This window comes from Rhagoletis zephyria, unplaced genomic scaffold, assembly GCF_001687245.7.
Source record: "Rhagoletis zephyria isolate East Lansing unplaced genomic scaffold, Rhagoletis_zephyria_1.1 Rzeph_scaffold_21659, whole genome shotgun sequence".
Lineage (NCBI taxonomy): Eukaryota > Metazoa > Arthropoda > Insecta > Diptera > Tephritidae > Rhagoletis > Rhagoletis zephyria.
The window spans coordinates 2,429-7,680 of NW_016178717.1; the positions used below are offsets into that span (position 1 = coordinate 2,429).

General features: G+C 40.2%; 1 pseudogene; it reads left to right on the top strand.

Moving 5' to 3' along the window:
• Positions 1 to 576: 576 nt before the first annotated feature.
• On the top strand, positions 577 to 5,244 carry LOC108381175 (uncharacterized; annotated as a pseudogene).
• Positions 5,245 to 5,252: the final 8 nt, after the last annotated feature.

The window sequence follows — 5,252 nt, forward strand, 5'->3', positions numbered from 1 at the left end:
TCGTAGCCAAGTGGTAATACCTGCCACAAATCGTACGATAAGCTCGACAAAATACTTGGCAAATCTGTGGTCGCTGTTCCCGCTAAGGAAACTTAGAAGCATTTCCCAGTCTTCTTGCTACCAAATGCTTTTGGAAATTTCAAGACTTGTATTAAAACCCTGCTTATAAGCGGGTCTCGCTTTTTTGCACCACTTTCCTATTCTACTTTCAGCAACATGTATCTGTGCAACATTTGAAATCACATTACCATGACAAAAACAAAAAAGTTTAAGGCAACTGCCGCAAAAGTGAAGGTTGCATTGCTTACTACATACTGTTGCTGTTGTTATTATTGTCACATTGCACATGCTACACAGAAAAGGCTTGTTCACAATTAATGCTCTAATAAAGCGCTAGAGAGGCTTAAAGAAACTGAAAGAAAGATACATATTCGCATCGGAAGATATCTGCTAAGAATGTTGTAAAAGTTGTAAAAGTGAAACATCACTCGGTGCGTGGAGACCATCAGTTTGGCGCTGACAACAGTCTAGACTGTGGCTTCCGTTCAAAACGTTTCATTAGCGGACATAGCAGCTATGCAGCAACAATTGTTGCTGGTCACATTAGTGGGTGTGGTTGTGTCATATGTTAGCGACTTTGTCACGTTGCGAGTACAAAATAATTGGTCACTGGAGGATATCAGCACTGCATCGGAAAATAATTATAAAGTGTTAAGTGGGTCGAGAGAGTGGACACGTTATGCCGATATATCCGATTATTATGGCTTACGCTATAGGCCTTTGCATCAAATGCCACGCTTGCTTTGGCATAAACAGCCGCAGGTCGACATACCAACGGACTCTGTCCCTACAAGCACAGCGGATGCTGATACTAGTGAAGCGGATGCAGCAGATGAGTACGATGAGCAAGATTCAGAAGAAGAATTCTTAGAGCAACCAATAGCTGCATTGCCTACTGACCGGCCATCGCCTTCGTCTACAGTGAGATCAGCACAGATTGTTACAACACCAACACCAGCTACAGTTGTCATGACATTGCCTACAGTCAATTCTGCCGCAGCTTCCGACACTATAAACTCCATCATGAGACTACCACAAATTGGAAATGCCATAAGGCAGTTGCTCTTTCATGGCTCCCCTTTCGCGCTAAATCTGTTGCAGCAGCAAAACCGTGGCAACAAAACGAGATCAAAGGGCTTCCTCAGTCTCTTCGAAGTCATCAAATTCGAGAATACCAAGTGCTCGGTGGCCATGGGTGAGATTGATGTACGCGACGCGCTATGGAGGGAATTTGCTATCACGAGTTTGAGTGCAAAAGTTTAGGCGGCATACCGACGGAGGCGTGCGCAGATGGTATGGGCGTGTGTTGTGTATGTGAGTGTGCTGAAGGCGAGTAGGCTCGGTTTTAATAAACTTAGTACTTTACTTTCGTTTTTGACAAAAAGTTTTGACTGGCTGTGGCGGTACAACCAAACAATCGGTGGTTTACTTTGAGAGCCCTAACTATCCGGATCCAGTGCGTGAAATGTTGATATGTGTGTTGATCATCAACTTGCGGGACAATGTGCAACAGTTGCGACTAGATTTTATCATGTTTGAGGTGAGTTGTAGAAGAGATAGATTAGTTAGATTTGCAAAATTTTACTTTACCTTTTGCCCAGCTGAATCGACCTACTGATGGCGACTGCATGGATGATCAGTTTATCGTATCGGCCAGAATATAAATTTTGTCGTGCCCTATACTTTGTGGCATTAATACAGGCCAACATAGTAAGTTAATCAAAATTTTAATTACTAGCTTTTATCGTTTCTTTTTTAAAGCAGGTGGCAGCCCTCGTCAAAAATATTTTCAAAATATAGCTTTCTCAAATTCTTTCGTTTGATAACTACATAAAATAGTTTTTGTTACATAAATGTGTTTTGAATCTCTAGTCAAGTGGCAACACTCTTAAAAATATTTCGAAAGAAAGCTTTCTTAAACCTCTCTCGTTTGATATCCACATTAAAAGGTTTAATTCAACAGTTATTTAAATTGATTTTAGCATTTGAACAGATGGCAACCCTCTTCAAAAATATTTTCATTCTCACACTCATACACTTACCTCTAGCGAAAAACTTTGTGTTTGATGGGTGGTGAAAGCGGGGAGGTAAAGATTACTGTCAAAATGCGTTGACTTTTTGTTGCTGCTCATTTTGCTACGGTGCGAAAATAAGTTTCCGAGAAAAGCAACTTTAAAGTTAACAAGTAAATTCAAGGACCGAAAATAACCGTTAAACGTCAAGATTTTCGTTGTTAGACCATTGCAATATGCTATTTTGATTTTTTTGATTTGGATTTATTTGAATTTTTATGGCTTTAAGTTTAGATCAAAAAAAATTAAATCTAAATTAAATCTGAAAATCATAGTCATTACGGTCCCTTAGTCTTCTGAGTCTCTTAAATTTACATTATACCCGGCCGTTCTTTATACGAAAGAAAAAAAAATAAATAATAACTCCACCACAAAAATTTCAGCAGTACGGTTTAATTAGCTTAAGACAGCTCTTGGAGAAGGTTTTTTCTTGAAGTCGAAATGTCGACGAATGCCCCTATACTAATTATGCACTACGAATAAACTAATTTGTGCTATTTAATTCATTAAATTAATTTTCAATACCATCTTCCATTCCTTCCAGTATATGTTGATGTAACCAATTCCTTTGAGAAGAAAATATATCTCTCGTTTATCACTAAAGTAGCCGCAGGTGACCGGTCCTTCAATATAAAAATAGTACAGGTAAATATGATTATATTGAAAAATTATTTTTTTACTTAACAAAATTTTACTATACTATAGGATACTAGCGGAGCCGGCGAACTTCGTTCCGCCTAAAGCTTGTTTTTTTTTTCATTTAAACCTTTTTGTCCAACATTTGAACCAAAACTTCAGGTTCGCGAATGCAAGTAACACACTTATCTGCTCTGATTATGGTGTTTTGGACTTCAGGAAATATATCTCCCATTGCCATTCCATTCTATTGCAGCTGCGTGTGATTCTCGATCCTGAGTCATGAAAGCATTTAAAACTGTTTTACTTAAGAGATGTATTTAATTCACTAAAATTTGCGGTCGTGTGGCAACCCTATTTCAAAATTTTGTGTATGAAAACCTTCGGAATATATTGACGGTGATGTAGCAATACTGGTATCGGATCAGTTTCCTTCGGTCATAAGTGAAATTAATGAAATAGCTCTAATGACAGTAGATTCCAGGGCCATAATTTGTTCTTTTAGCTTAAACCCTGAGAAAACTGACTTTGTGCTTTACACAAATAAAACAAATGTACCTAGTCTTACTAAATCAAGAGTCCGAGGAACGGAGCTGATACAGTCAAACAAGGTGAAATACCCTCGGAGTTATTCTGTTTCCCAAATTTAATTGGAATACAAACATTGAAAATCGTGCAAGGAAGATCGCGGTAGCCTTCAAGCAAGAGTTGCGGTTTGAAAGCAAGAAATGTGCACTGGATAGACACAGCTATAGTCCGACCCGTACTCTCTTATAGAGCGATGGCCTGGCAGCATGCCAAACCACAAGCGTAGTTAAAACCCTAAACGGAATTCAAGCGATGGCATACCAAATTTTGAACGTCCTTCTTGATTTATTACCGATAGATGTCTCTAAGGAAAACTCAGCTGCTAACAGCGCCATCAGATTGCACGGTTTGGGGCTCTGGGTGGAAATACCGTTTGGGCATGGTTTCATCTTAAACGCATTGCCGACTGGAATTAAACCGCTGCCAAATGGCTATATCCTCTCGAAGACCTGGGTTCACCACAAACCCCACACGAAATTCCCAAACCGCAGTGACTAGATTCAAGGAAGGGTTCAGTTCTTGCAGGGCTTATCTGCCTTTACGGACGGCTCAAAGACGGAAGGGAGATCTTTATTGAACAGTATTACCTAAAGTTATTCTTTCGACTACCAGTTATGCAAACTTTTTCCAGGCCAAAACGTTTGCAATTAAAACGACAGTAAAGTACATCAAAGAAAATGTACCCGCGAGAAGACTGGTGAATATTATCGCGGATAGCCAAGCGGCTATTCAGGCACACTCTTCTACATCTGTTTGAACTCAACTGGTAGATGACTAAAGGAGAGAGCTGCAGTGGAATTCTAGGAATCGCTACGCAAAAATGGTGCCTAAAAGTATACAACATGGAAAAGTAACAAACGAAATGTGTAATAAGCCAAATCTAGCAGCTCGACAGACATTTTGCTACATATTGCATGTTGTTAGGCGCGCCTGCTATTCTCTCGGAAATTTTTGGCGGTTCAAATTTTCGACAGCGAATGTTGGAATCCAGCTACTGGTCTCGATTTCTGATCCATACGAAATTACCCTAATATGGGTCCCGGAATACAGGGACATTTACGAAAATGAGGCAACAGACAAACTATCAAGCTGCCGGTCCGCACTAAATGTGGCCCCTAATTACCGGAATTTCTCACTCGAAGGCCGAGCATAGGTGGAACCGTACTGGATCGTACATATAGGATTACCCGGCAATTTTTTGGGTGTCCTTCGACCCACCTACAAACTTATTGCAGTGCGTATAGGGCCCTGGTTCTTTGGGGTACCCTTTAATAGGTGCTGTCGCAGTTACGATGAGCCGGGCTCAAAAGAGACAGTCTTCCTGTGCGCGTATCCAGCTCTCGCAAGGATGAGGATAAAGACACTCAGAAACTATTCCTGCAGAGTATTTTTAAAGTGCAGCTGCATCTCTCTGTATGACGTACTGAAATTCATCAAGGCCGCCAAATGCCCGCAGGTTGCACGAGTTGTGTTATCAAAATGGCAAACTAGCTTATTATTATGTCATCAGGGTGACAATCCACTTAAACCAACCAAACAACCCATCCCGGAATGATCCGAAACTAGTCCCAACATTGTCCGCAAATAGTCCTAAAGCGGTTCTGAAAAAGTCCGGAAAGGATCTCGTACAAATATTGAAATGGTCCCGAAATGGTCCCTTACTAGCCCCAAAATGATACCAAACTAGTCCCGAAACGTTTTTAAAATAGCCCTGAACTGGTCCAGAAATGTTCGGTTGTACACACAGTAAACTATTGTGGTATAACGAAGCATTTGTCCAACCGCTTCAGTTCGTTATATCGAGGTTTCACTGTACATAATACATACATTAATTTATATACAAACTGTCATTTATTAATAAAGTATGTAACTCCAGCTCGAAAATGATCTTGCCCC